General features: G+C 42.6%; 1 non-coding gene and 1 pseudogene across 1 annotated transcript; both read left to right on the forward strand.

The window, feature by feature from the left end:
- The first annotated feature begins 154 nt into the window (after positions 1–154).
- LOC119562518 lies at positions 155–333 on the forward strand. The gene has a single exon (XR_005221875.1). It is a non-coding gene; the product is annotated as a 5.8S ribosomal RNA (ribosomal RNA).
- Positions 334–735: 402 nt separating this feature from the next.
- Positions 736–10,206, forward strand: LOC119562515 (annotated as a pseudogene).
- Positions 10,207–15,000: the final 4,794 nt, after the last annotated feature.

Consider the following 15,000-nt stretch of genomic DNA (forward strand, 5'->3'; position numbering starts at 1 on the left):
ATTATTGGTTATATGAAACTAAGACATTTCGCAGCATTCGTTTTAGGTATAAAAATCAATTTATTGAAGGAATTGATATATGCCAGTAAAATGGTGTATTTTTAATTTCTTTCAATAAAAACATATATGACAAAATTACCAAACCAATATATAAAACTCTAAGCGGTGGATCACTCGGCTCATGGGTCGATGAAGAACGCAGCAAACTGTGCGTCATCGTGTGAACTGCAGGACACATGAACATCGACATTTTGAACGCATATCGCAGTCCATGCTGTTATGTACTTTAATTAATTTTATAGTGCTGCTTGGACTACATATGGTTGAGGGTTGTAAGACTATGCTAATTAAGTTGTTTATATAAATTTTATAATGAAATTTTATAAGCATATGGTATATTATTGGATAATAATAATTTAATTATTATATTATTCATAATATTAACAAATATATGAAAAACATTATCTCACATTAGTAAATAATTTGAATGTGAAAAACGAAGAGAAATATTTTCTTTTTCAATCAAATAATACTGAGAAATGTCTAGCATAAAAAATTTATCTAGAATTGTCTCTTATTAAAGATTAGTAAATAGAAAGCCGTTGACAATATTATTATTCTTCGTTGATTCGTTAGACCAAACAAATGCCATACCAAATATATAAAATATATAACGAATTTAATAAAATGTTTTATCATTATATATAAAGAATTAATTGCAAAAAAAGTTATACACAACCTCAACTCATATGGGACTACCCCCTGAATTTAAGCATATTAATTAGGGGAGGAAAAGAAACTAACCAGGATTTTCTTAGTAGCGGCGAGCGAAAAGAAATCAGTTCAGCACTAAGTCACTTTGTCTATATGGCAAATGTGAGATGCAGTGTATGGAGCGTCAATATTCTAGTATGAGAAATTAACGATTTAAGTCCTTCTTAAATGAGGCCATTTACCCATAGAGGGTGCCAGGCCCGTATAACGTTAATGATTACTAGATGATGTTTCCAAAGAGTCGTGTTGCTTGATAGTGCAGCACTAAGTGGGTGGTAAACTCCATCTAAAACTAAATATAACCATGAGACCGATAGTAAACAAGTACCGTGAGGGAAAGTTGAAAAGAACTCTGAATAGAGAGTTAAACAGTACGTGAAACTGCTTAGAGGTTAAGCCCGATGAACCTGAATATCCGTTATGGAAAATTCATCATTAAAATTGTAATATTTAAACAATATTATGATAATAGTGTGCATTTTTTCCATATAAGGACATTGTAATCTATTAGCATACAAAATTTATCATAAAATATAACTTATAGTTTATTCAAATTAATTTGCTTGCATTTTAACACAGAATAAATGTTATTAATTTGATAAAGTGCTGATAGATTTATATGAATACAGTGCGTTAATTTTTCGGAATTATATAATGGCATAATTATCATTGATTTTTGTGTTTATTATATGCACTTGTATGATTAACAATGCGAAAGATTCAGGATACCTTCGGGACCCGTCTTGAAACACGGACCAAGGAGTCTAACATATGTGCAAGTTATTGGGATATAAACCTAATAGCGTAATTAACTTGACTAATAATGGGATTAGTTTTTTAACTATTTATAGCTAATTAACACAATCCCGGGGCGTTCTATATAGTTATGTATAATGATATTTATATTATTTATGCCTCTAACTGGAACGTACCTTGAGCATATATGCTGTGACCCGAAAGATGGTGAACTATACTTGATCAGGTTGAAGTCAGGGGAAACCCTGATGGAAGACCGAAACAGTTCTGACGTGCAAATCGATTGTCAGAATTGAGTATAGGGGCGAAAGACCAATCGAACCATCTAGTAGCTGGTTCCTTCCGAAGTTTCCCTCAGGATAGCTGGTGCATTTTAATGTTATATAAAATAATCTTATCTGGTAAAGCGAATGATTAGAGGCCTTAGGGTCGAAACGATCTTAACCTATTCTCAAACTTTAAATGGGTAAGAACCTTAACTTTCTTGATATGAAGTTCAAGGTTATGATATAATGTGCCCAGTGGGCCACTTTTGGTAAGCAGAACTGGCGCTGTGGGATGAACCAAACGTAATGTTACGGTGCCCAAATTAACAACTCATGCAGATACCATGAAAGGCGTTGGTTGCTTAAAACAGCAGGACGGTGATCATGGAAGTCGAAATCCGCTAAGGAGTGTGTAACAACTCACCTGCCGAAGCAACTAGCCCTTAAAATGGATGGCGCTTAAGTTGTATACCTATACATTACCGCTAAAGTAGATGATTTATATTACTTGTGATATAAATTTTGAAACTTTAGTGAGTAGGAAGGTACAATGGTATGCGTAGAAGTGTTTGGCGTAAGCCTGCATGGAGCTGCCATTGGTACAGATCTTGGTGGTAGTAGCAAATAATCGAATGAGACCTTGGAGGACTGAAGTGGAGAAGGGTTTCGTGTGAACAGTGGTTGATCACGAGTTAGTCGGTCCTAAGTTCAAGGCGAAAGCCGAAAATTTTCAAGTAAAACACAAATGCCATACAAATATAATTATATTATATAAATCAAGCTAATTAATATACTTGAATAATTTTGAACGAAAGGGAATACGGTTCCAATTCCGTAACCTGTTGAGTATCCGTTTGTTATTAAATATGGGCCTCGTGCTCATCCTGGCAACAGGAACGACCATAAAGAAGCCGTCGAGAGATATCGGAAGAGTTTTCTTTTCTGTTTTATAGCCGTACTACCATGGAAGTCTTTCGCAGAGAGATATGGTAGATGGGCTAGAAGAGCATGACATATACTGTTGTGTCGATATTTTCTCCTCGGACCTTGAAAATTTATGGTGGGGACACGCAAACTTCTCAACAGGCCGTACCAATATCCGCAGCTGGTCTCCAAGGTGAAGAGTCTCTAGTCGATAGAATAATGTAGGTAAGGGAAGTCGGCAAATTAGATCCGTAACTTCGGGATAAGGATTGGCTCTGAAGATTGAGATAGTCGGGCTTGATTGGGAAACAATAACATGGTTTATGTGCTCGTTCTGGGTAAATAGAGTGTCTGGCATTTATGTTGGTCACTTGTTCCCCGGATAGTTTAGTTACGTAGCCAATTGTGGAACTTTCTTGCTAAAATTTTTAAGAATACTAATTGGGTTAAACCAATTAGTTCTTATTAATTATAACGATTATCAATTAACAATCAATTCAGAACTGGCACGGACTTGGGGAATCCGACTGTCTAATTAAAACAAAGCATTGTGATGGCCCTAGCGGGTGTTGACACAATGTGATTTCTGCCCAGTGCTCTGAATGTCAAAGTGAAGAAATTCAAGTAAGCGCGGGTCAACGGCGGGAGTAACTATGACTCTCTTAAGGTAGCCAAATGCCTCGTCATCTAATTAGTGACGCGCATGAATGGATTAACGAGATTCCTACTGTCCCTATCTACACACAGTCGGTGTTTGGTTGCTCGCGAGAACAGACGTGTTTTTCCGTACGCTCCGCGAGTAAAGTGCATTTAGGCAGTAAAACAACAGGTACATTGTTGAAAATAGTGCGAAAATTCGTGTTTCGTGCTTGCGAACACAGTGCGTGTGTTTTCCGTTTGAAATTCTGCGGAAATCGGGCGATATTCGCGTTTTTCTTTTTGGAAATTTTCCATTAAGACACGTGTGTCGCGAGAGAGGCGCTCTCTCGAGAGAGGCGTTTGCCTAATTTAGGCACATTTTGTCGCCCACAGCTGTGCGGTTTGTGTCTCCGCTGAACTTGGATCAGCTGATCAGCTGACCGAGCTTTTGAGAACCAGCTGATAGGAAGGGGTAAGTCTCGAATATCAAAGAGCTTACTTAGTAAGGCCGATAACCGGCAGATGGCGCCACCAAAAATGGTGGTCGACGAGTCCGGGAGCGAAAGTGCGAGCAGCCGTGGAAGCAGCTCGGGCAGAGGGCGCGCCAGAGGCAAGCGCAACAAAGCGCCGCTGAGGGAGGCCTCGAGGTGCAAAGTGTTGGCGCTGGATGCAACCGCCGCTGCCCCTGCCGACGCCTTTGCCGCTGCCCCCGCCGCTGCCCCCGCCGCTGACGCTGCCGCAGTCGCAGCCGCTGCCGCTGCCGCAGCCGCTGCCGCTGCCGCCGCCGCTGCCCCCGCCGCTGCCCCCGCCGCTGCCCCCGCCGACGCTGCCACAGTCGCAGCCGCTGCTGATGGAGGGACCTTCGTCGTGCCAGCCAGCATAGAGAAATCCTTCTCGGACAGGGAATGGAGGGGAAACGGAGCCGTTGCTGTCGAGATGGGCGACATCCGTGCGGATATCCTGAGGATGTCCCACGTAGCGAGCCCTACCGTGAGCATTAAGACGCAGTTGTTGGCAAACCGCTACGAGGAGGTCGTCGGAGCCCTGCTGATCCGCATCGGAGTGCTGGAGGATCGCTTGAAGAGGCAGACACCGGTCGCCTCGGCCGCCTCATATGCAGCCACCGCTGCTAGAGGCGCGCACCTAGTCGCCTCACCTGCTGCCCCTGTTGCCCCCCTTGCCCCCGTACCCGCACCGCGGAAGATTCGGGAGACATGGTCGGCTGTCGTTGCGTGCGACGACCCGGCCCTGTCAGGCAGGCAAATCGCTGAGAAGATCCGCAAGGAGGTAGCGCCCGCTCTGGGCGTACGAGTACACGAGGTGCGTGAGCTGAAGCGGGGCGGCGCGATCATTCGCACGCCTTCGCAGGCGGAGATGACGAAGGTCGTCGCCTCCGCAAAGTTCGCCGAGGTGGGCCTGAAGGTGTCGAGGAACACCGCTGCGAAGCCGCGTGTTACGGTCCAGGATGTGGACACCTCCGTGGGACCGGACGAGTTTATGATGGAGCTCAGGGAGAAGAACTTCGAAGAGATGAGCCTCAAGGAGTTCCAGAAGGCGGTTGTCCTGGCGACCAAGCCCTGGTCAGCTGCTGACGGTGCCACAATCAATGTGACGCTGGAGGTAGACGACCAGGCGCTGGCCGTTCTCGAGGGCGGGAGAGTATACATTAAGTGGTTTTCCTACCGCTGCCGCTCTCAGGTGCGAACCTACGCGTGCCACCGATGCCTTGGCTTTGACCACAAGGTCAATGAGTGTCGGTACGCCCGAGAGAAGCAGGTCTGCCGCCAGTGCGGACAGAACGACCACGTCGCGGCGAAGTGCAGAAATGCGGTGGACTGCCGCAACTGCCGTCACAAGGGTATGCCCTCGGGGCATTATATGCTTTCGGGTGGCTGCCCGATATACGGCGCGCTGCTAGCCAGGGTGCAAGCTAGACATTGATAATGTTTAGCTTCATCCAAGCGAATTGTGGTCGAGGCCGTTGCGCTGTCATCGAGCTTGCCAAGCAGATGAGAGATGCTGGCCACCTGTTCGCACTAGTCCAGGAGCCCTACGTGGACGCTGGCAAGCGACTCACTGGACTGCCTGGAGGAATGAGGATATTCGCCGATAGGAGGAAGAAAGCTGCCATCATCGTGGACGACCCATCTGCCATCTGCATGCCCATCGAGGCTTTGACGACGGACTACGGAGTGTGCGTGAGTGTCACAGGAAGATATGGCACAATCTTTCTGGCCTCCGTATACTGCCAGCATCTAGCTGCTCTGGAGCCCTACACTGACTACCTTGATACGGTTCTGCTATTAGCTAGCAGAACACCGACAATCCTCGGACTTGATGCTAACGCAGTCTCCCCTATGTGGTTCAGCAAATCCCCAGACAACTCTGGAGACCGCCTGAACCGCGAACGGGGACAGCTCATGAACGAGTGGATAATCGCAAGCGGTGCCAGTGTACTGAATACGGCCAGCCAGGTGTTCACGTTCGATAATCACCGCTCTAGAAGTGATATCGACGTGACCTTCGCCAACGAAGCGGCGCGAGTATGGGCAACCTACGATTGGAGAGTTGACTTCTGGGAGCTGAGTGACCACAACATTATCACTGTTGAGGTTACTCCAGATCCGAGCAGTACCGTTGAGAGCCTAGCTCCGGTACCGCAATGGAAGCTCTCCAATGCAAGTTGGCGAAGATTCAGTGTAGAGTTAAGGAGTGCAGCACAGAGTCTCGAGGAACTGGAGGAATCGCCGTTGGACGACCATGTGTCTGCCCTTCGCTCCATCGTACACGATGTGTGCGACAGGGTGATAGGGCGCAGGATACCTGCAGCGAGGGGAAACGTAATATGGTGGAATCCTGAGCTGAGTACCAAGCGCCAAGAGGTCCGGAGACTGAGGCGTAGGCTGCAGGCAGCTCGCCGGAGTGGCACCGACGATGCTGAGCAACTTGCCGCTGGACTGAGATTTGCCTCAGGCCAGTACAAGAAGCTTATCTTGACGACAAAGGAGCAAAACTGGCGGGACTTCGTGGGACGGCACAAGGATGATCCATGGGGGCACGTATACCGAATATGCCGAGGCCGGAAGAAGACAGCCGATCTCGGATGTCTCCGGTCGAACGGCGCGCTTTCCGTAACTTGGCACGACTGCGCAAGTGTGCTTCTCCGCAACTTTTTCCCTGTTGCGGAGTCGACGACACGAGAAGACATACCCCCTGGTGCCCCACCGATCCTCGAAGCCTTCGAGGTGGCAACCAGCGTCGCGAGGCTGAGAAGCCGGCGATCGCCGGGTATGGATGGCATCACGGGCGGTATTGTCAAGGAGGTATGGCGTGCCATCCCTCAGCACCTGACGAAGCTGTACTCTCGGTGCATCTCGGAAGGATACTTTCCGGCCGAGTGGAAGCACCCGAGAGTGATACCGCTGGTAAAGGGGCCAGATAAGGACAGGAGCGATCCTGCCTCTTATCGCGGCATATGCCTTTTGCCAGTGTTCGGAAAGGCGCTTGAGGGAATCATGGTGAATCGGCTGAAGGATGTGCTACCGGATGGCTGCAGATGGCAATTCGGATTCAGGCCTGGACGCTGCGTGGAGGATGCGTGGATGCACGCCAAAAACACCGTCGCCAACAGTCGCGAGAGGAGGGTCCTTGGAATCTTTGTCGATTTCAAGGGAGCCTTCGACAACGTGGAGTGGAGTGCGGTGCTGGATCGGCTTGTCGACGTAGGCTGTCGAGAAATCGACTTGTGGAAAAGCTATTTTTCCGGCCGTAGCGCAAGCATCATCAGCAGGTATGAAGCAGCCACAGTTGCGGTTACACGGGGCTGCCCGCAAGGGTCCGTCAGTGGTCCATTTATTTGGAATTTACTGATGGATGTGCTGCTTCAGCGCTTGGAGCCACATTGTGCTCTGAGCGCGTTTGCAGATGATCTTCTGCTTTTCGTCGACGGGAATTCCCGTGCCGATCTGGAGCGGAAGGGCGAGCAGTTGATGGACATCGTGGGAGCCTGGGGAGCTGAGGTTGGAGTGAGTGTGTCAACCAGCAAGACGGCAATAATGTTGCTGAAAGGACAGCTTTCACGCACGAGGAGACCGACGGTACGGTTTGCTGGAGCAAGCCTGCCTTACGTCACCAAATGCCGGTACCTTGGCATCTTAGTCGGCGAGCGGTTGAGTTTTCTCCCGCATATCTCTGCTCTCAGAGATCGGCTGGCTGGAGTTGCCGGAGGACTAGCGCGGGTGCTTCGAGTCGATTGGGGGCTCAGCTCCCGTGCTAAGAGGACGATTTACAGCGGACTCATGGTCCCCTGTGCACTCTTTGGTGCCTCGGTCTGGTACAAGGCGGCGAGTAGGGGCAAGTCCCTTAAACTCCTCACCTCGTGCCAGAGGTCCATCCTTTTAGGATGCCTACCGGTATGCCGCACAGTGTCCACGGTGGCACTGCAGGTGCTTGCTGGTGCTCCTCCAATGGATCTGGATGCTCACAGGATCGCCGTGAAGTTCAAGCTGAGGAAGGATGTCCCCCTGGATGAGAGCGACTGGCTCCACGGACAGGACCTGTCCGTGTTGGACTGGAAAGCTAAGATGGCGCTGCTAGACGAACGTCTGCTAAATGAGTGGCAACTCAGATGGGATCGCGCGGAACACGGCTCCGTGACTCGCGAGTTTTTCCCAGAGGCAGCGTTCGTCTACAAGAGGAAAGACTTTGTCTTTACCCTCAAAGCCGGATTCTTGCTGACAGGACACGGGTCGATGAACGCATTTCTGCAAAGCAGGACCCTCAGCACCACGACCGCATGCTCATGTGGCGTGGCAAGAGAGGACTGGCGCCACATACTGTGTGAATGCCGCCTGTACAACGATTTGCGGGACCTGGATGCCCTTGGAGTCGTTCGAGACCAGGGAAGATGGATCGTCGCGGGAGTAGTCGAGACCCCAGAACGGATGCGTCTCCTAGGAGTTTTTGCCGATGCTGCCTTCTCGAGGCGAAGGATGGATGCGACGAGGGAGGAACCACAGGCGCCGGGACGTTAGTCCCACACCTCTTTTGCCGTGTGGTAGCGGCGAAGAATACTGCCACAGCCTGCCATAGCTTGTCGTAGGAGGCGACTAATATGGCAATGGTTGCCTCATCCGAGCTTGTCGGAGCTGAAGGGGTGAGGCTCACCGAGCCTGTAATTTCGGTACCACGGGTTGAGCAGCTCCAAGGCTGCTCATTGAGGTTGGCCCCCTTGTGGGAGTATCGTGGTGGCTGTGGTTGACACCTATATCGCGGGTAGAGTCCTCGGGCTCGACGTGGATGTTGCGTTATACAACTCGGGTGCTGTGACCCACAGAACAGTAGAGATTTTAGATAGATCTCGCCCCTACGCAAGGGGGAGTGCTTGCCCGACAAGTAAGTACTCGAATTGCTACTGGGGTGGATGCTATGTACATAGCTATAGCTTCTAGTCCGGGGCGTTGGTCTGGCGCTTAACCTAGACCCGTGCATTATATACTCACTTGTGGGTATATTAGAATGCCGTGGTTGTAATCCCTTCATTGTGGAACACGCCACGTAAAATAAATTCGGAGGGATCCGAGACACACCTGTCCCTATCTACTATCTAGCGAAACCACAGCCAAGGGAACGGGCTTGGAATAATTAGCGGGGAAAGAAGACCCTTTTGAGCTTGACTCTAATCTGGCAGTGTAAGGAGACATAAGAGGTGTAGAATAAGTGGGAGATATTAGACTTCGGTTTGGTATCGCCAATGAAATACCACTACTCTTATTGTTTCCTTACTTACTTGATTAAATGGAACGTGTATCATTTCCTAGCCATTATACGGATATATTTATTATATCTTATGGTATTGGGTTTTGATGCAAGCTTCTTGATCAAAGTATCACGAGTTTGTTATATAATCGCAAACAAATTCTTTAATAAAACGGTGCATTTATGTATTTTTGATTTGAAAATTTGGTATAACTCCAATTACTCAGGTATGATCCAATTCAAGGACATTGCCAGGTAGGGAGTTTGACTGGGGCGGTACATCTCTCAAATAATAACGGAGGTGTCCCAAGGCCAGCTCAGTGCGGACAGAAACCACACATAGAGCAAAAGGGCAAATGCTGACTTGATCTCGGTGTTCAGTACACACAGGGACAGCAAAAGCTCGGCCTATCGATCCTTTTGGTTTAAAGAGTTTTTAACAAGAGGTGTCAGAAAAGTTACCATAGGGATAACTGGCTTGTGGCGGCCAAGCGTTCATAGCGACGTCGCTTTTTGATCCTTCGATGTCGGCTCTTCCTATCATTGTGAAGCAAAATTCACCAAGCGTTGGATTGTTCACCCATGCAAGGGAACGTGAGCTGGGTTTAGACCGTCGTGAGACAGGTTAGTTTTACCCTACTAATGACAAAACGTTGTTGCGACAGCATTCCTGCGTAGTACGAGAGGAACCGCAGGTACGGACCAATGGCACAATACTTGTTCGAGCGAACAGTGGTATGACGCTACGTCCGTTGGATTATGCCTGAACGCCTCTAAGGTCGTATCCGTGCTGGACTGCAATGATAAATAAGGGGCAATTTGCATTGTATGGCTTCTAAACCATTTAAAGTTTATAATTTACTTTATAAACGACAATGGATGTGATGCCAATGTAATTTGTAACATAGTAAATTGGGAGGATCTTTGATCACCTGATGCCGCGCTAGTTACATATAAAAGCATTATTTAATACAATGACAAAGCCTAGAATCAATTGTAAACGACTTTTGTAACAGGCAAGGTGTTGTAAGTGGTTGAGCAGCTGCCATACTGCGATCCACTGAAGCTTATCCTTTGCTTGATGATTCGATAATAAAGATGTTGCAAGCGGGCATAATCATTATGCTTGCTTGCAGCATCGCACGCCACTTTGTTTGTGGTGTGTAAGGTAGGGAAGAAGAAATATAAAAGACCTAAATTGGAAACATCAATATATAAGTAAATATTGAACAAACAAAATGTATCGTCATCTTATTAGTGACGCGATGATAAAGTGGCAAACATATTCCATGTATAAATATTCCTATGGTATTAAAATTCAAGTAAAGAGGACATATATAAAAGTTTGTATATATGGTTCATTCAATGGTAGCAGCGGTTGGTTGGTTGGTGTCTGCTCCTCTTATTGTTCAAAACTTATGTTATGGTAGCAAGTCTATATCGTCATATTATTAGTGACGCGAAAAAGTAGTGGCAAAACATATTCCATGTATAAATAAATATTCCTATGGTATTGAAATTCAAGTAAAGAGGCCATTCAAGTAAAGAGGACTTATATAAATATAAGTATATGTTCCTTCAATGGTAGCAGCGCGGTTGGTTGGTTGGTGTGTCTGCTCCTCTTATTGTTCAAAACTTATGTTATGGTAGCAAGACTGTATCGTCATATTATTAGTGACGCGAAAAAGTAGTGGCAAAACATATTCCATGTATAAATATTCCTATGGTATTGAAATTCAAGTAAAGAGGACATATAAAATTACTATCAATGGTAGCAGTGGTTGGTTGGTTGGTGGTTGGTTGGCGGCTGCTCCTATTATTGTTCAAGACTTATGTTATGGTAGCAAGTCTGTATCGTCATATTAATTATTAGTGACGCGAAAAAGTAGTGGAAATCATATTCCATGTATAAATAGATTCCTATGGTAATGAAATTTTCAAGTAAAGAGAGGACCATTCAAGTAAGAGGACATATAAAAAGTAAGTATATGTTCCTCCAATGGTAGCAGTGGTTGGTTGGTTGGCGGCTGATCCTCTTATTGTTCAAAACTTATTTTATCAATATGAGTTTGGCAATACAATAAAGAAGACCAATCTAATCCATATAAAACTAAATGTATTATATGGATATGCTTAGGAAACCCATATATTCATAAAAAAAAATTATGTATAGAAAATTATACATATATCTTTTATATAAATGAATCGTATGGATATCGCCTTATGGTAGGTATAATAACTTTTAAAGGCATAATAATGTATAATATAGAAAATATACATTGAAATATAAATGCATTTTTATAGATATGGCGGCATATAAGTGCCATATACACAAGAATAAATAATAGAATTTACCAATATATAATTAAAATGAGATATATAAACCTAGTGAGGGGCTGCACTAGTATATGAATCGTATGGATATGGCTTATAGGTATAATACCTATAAGGCATAATAATGTATAATATAATAAATATAAATTAAGATATGAATGAATTATATAAATATGGCATAGAAATGCCATATACATAAGAATAAATGGTAGAATTTACCCATATATCACTGAAACACGATATATAAACCTAATGATAGCTGGCACTAGTACTGTAAACATGCACGCAATAGTGCGTGGGGTAAAAAACTACTATAGGGAGGTGGTCGTTGGCGGGCCCCTCCTCGTATTGGTCAAAACTTATGTTATGCATATGAATTTGTCAATACTATATAGAACGCCAAGCATATCCATATAAACTATGGATATGCATAGAAATCCATACAAAAATAAAAAAAAATTATGTATAGAAAAATATACATATATTTATATAAGTGAATCGTATGGATATGGCTTATAGGTATAATACCTATAAGGCATAATAATGTATAACAAGTAAATATACATTGAAATGTGAATGCATTGTATGGATATGGCATATAAATGCCATATATATAGAAATAAATTGTATATCAATGATATAACAATTATAAACCTAGTGAGGGGCGGCACTAGTGAATGAATCGTATGGATATGGCTTATAGGTATAATACCTATAAGGCATAATAATGTATAATATAATAAATATACATTAAGATATGAATGGATTGTATAAATATGGCATAGAAATGCCATATACATAAGAATAAATGGTAGAATTTACCCATATATCACTGAAACACGATATATAAACCTAGTGATAGCTGGCACTAGTACTGTAAACAGGCACGCAGTAGTGCGTGGGGTAAAAAACTACTATAGGGAGGTGGTCGTTGGCGGGCCCCTCCTCGTATTGGTCAAAACTTATGTTATGCATATGAATTTGTCAATACTATATAGAACGCCAAGCATATCCATATAAACTATGGATATGCATAGAAATCCATACAAAAGTAAAAAAAAATTATGTATAGAAAAATATACATATATTTATATAAGTGAATCGTATGGATATGGCTTATAGGTATAATACCTATAAGGCATAATAATGTATAACAAGTAAATATACATTGAAATGTGAATGCATTGTATGGATATGGCATATAAATGCCATATATATAGAAATAAATTGTATATCAATGATATAACAATTATAAACCTAGTGAGGGGCGGCACTAGTGAATGAATCGTATGGATATGGCTTATAGGTATAATACCTATAAGGCATAATAATGTATAATATAATAAATATACATTAAGATATGAATGGATTGTATAAATATGGCATAGAAATGCCATATACATAAGAATAAATGGTAGAATTTACCCATATATCACTGAAACACGATATATAAACCTAGTGATAGCTGGCACTAGTACTGTAAACAGGCACGCAGTAGTGCGTGGGGTAAAAAACTACTATAGGGAGGTGGTCGTTGGCGGGCCCCTCCTCGTATTGGTCAAAACTTATGTTATGCATATGAATTTGTCAATACTATATAGAACGCCAAGCATATCCATATAAACTATGGATATGCATAGAAATCCATACAAAAAGTAAAAAAAAATTATGTATAGAAAAATATACATATATTTATATAAGTGAATCGTATGGATATGGCTTATAGGTATAATACCTATAAGGCATAATAATGTATAACAAGTAAATATACATTGAAATGTGAATGCATTGTATGGATATGGCATATAAATGCCATATATATAGAAATAAATTGTATATCAATGATATAACAATTATAAACCTAGTGAGGGGCGGCACTAGTGAATGAATCGTATGGATATGGCTTATAGGTATAATACCTATAAGGCATAATAATGTATAATATAATAAATATACATTAAGATATGAATGGATTGTATAAATATGGCATAGAAATGCCATATACATAAGAATAAATGGTAGAATTTACCCATATATCACTGAAACACGATATATAAACCTAGTGATAGCTGGCACTAGTACTGTAAACAGGCACGCAGTAGTGCGTGGGGTAAAAAACTACTATAGGGAGGTGGTCGTTGGCGGGCCCCTCCTCGTATTGGTCAAAACTTATGTTATGCATATGAATTTGTCAATACTATATAGAACGCCAAGCATATCCATATAAACTATGGATATGCATAGAAATCCATACAAAAGTAAAAAAAAATTATGTATAGAAAAATATACATATATTTATATAAGTGAATCGTATGGATATGGCTTATAGGTATAATACCTATAAGGCATAATAATGTATAACAAGTAAATATACATTGAAATGTGAATGCATTGTATGGATATGGCATATAAATGCCATATATATAGAAATAAATTGTATATCAATGATATAACAATTATAAACCTAGTGAGGGGCGGCACTAGTGAATGAATCGTATGGATATGGCTTATAGGTATAATACCTATAAGGCATAATAATGTATAATATAATAAATATACATTAAGATATGAATGGATTGTATAAATATGGCATAGAAATGCCATATACATAAGAATAAATGGTAGAATTTACCCATATATCACTGAAACACGATATATAAACCTAGTGATAGCTGGCACTAGTACTGTAAACAGGCACGCAGTAGTGCGTGGGGTAAAAAACTACTATAGGGAGGTGGTCGTTGGCGGGCCCCTCCTCGTATTGGTCAAAACTTATGTTATGCATATGAATTTGTCAATACTATATAGAACGCCAAGCATATCCATATAAACTATGGATATGCATAGAAATCCATACAAAAATAAAAAAAAATTATGTATAGAAAAATATACATATATTTATATAAGTGAATCGTATGGATATGGCTTATAGGTATAATACCTATAAGGCATAATAATGTATAACAAGTAAATATACATTGAAATGTGAATGCATTGTATGGATATGGCATATAAATGCCATATATATAGAAATAAATTGTATATCAATGATATAACAATTATAAACCTAGTGAGGGGCGGCACTAGTGAATGAATCGTATGGATATGGCTTATAGGTATAATACCTATAAGGCATAATAATGTATAATATAATAAATATACATTAAGATATGAATGGATTGTATAAATATGGCATAGAAATGCCATATACATAAGAATAAATGGTAGAATTTACCCATATATCACTGAAACATGATATATAAACCTAGTGATAGCTGGCACTAGTACTGTAAACAGGCACGCAGTAGTGCGTGGGGTAAAAAACTACTATAGGGAGGTGGTCGTTGGCGGGCCCCTCCTCGTATTGGTCAAAACTTATGTTATGCATATGAATTTGTCAATACTATATAGAACGCCAAGCATATCCATATAAACTATGGATATGCATAGAAATCCATACAAAAGTAAAAAAAAATTATGTATAGAAAAATATACATATATTTATATAAGTGAATCGTATGGATATGGCTTATAGGTATAATACCTATAA

This window comes from Drosophila subpulchrella, unplaced genomic scaffold, assembly GCF_014743375.2.
Source record: "Drosophila subpulchrella strain 33 F10 #4 breed RU33 unplaced genomic scaffold, RU_Dsub_v1.1 Primary Assembly Seq53, whole genome shotgun sequence".
Classification (NCBI taxonomy): domain Eukaryota; kingdom Metazoa; phylum Arthropoda; class Insecta; order Diptera; family Drosophilidae; genus Drosophila; species Drosophila subpulchrella.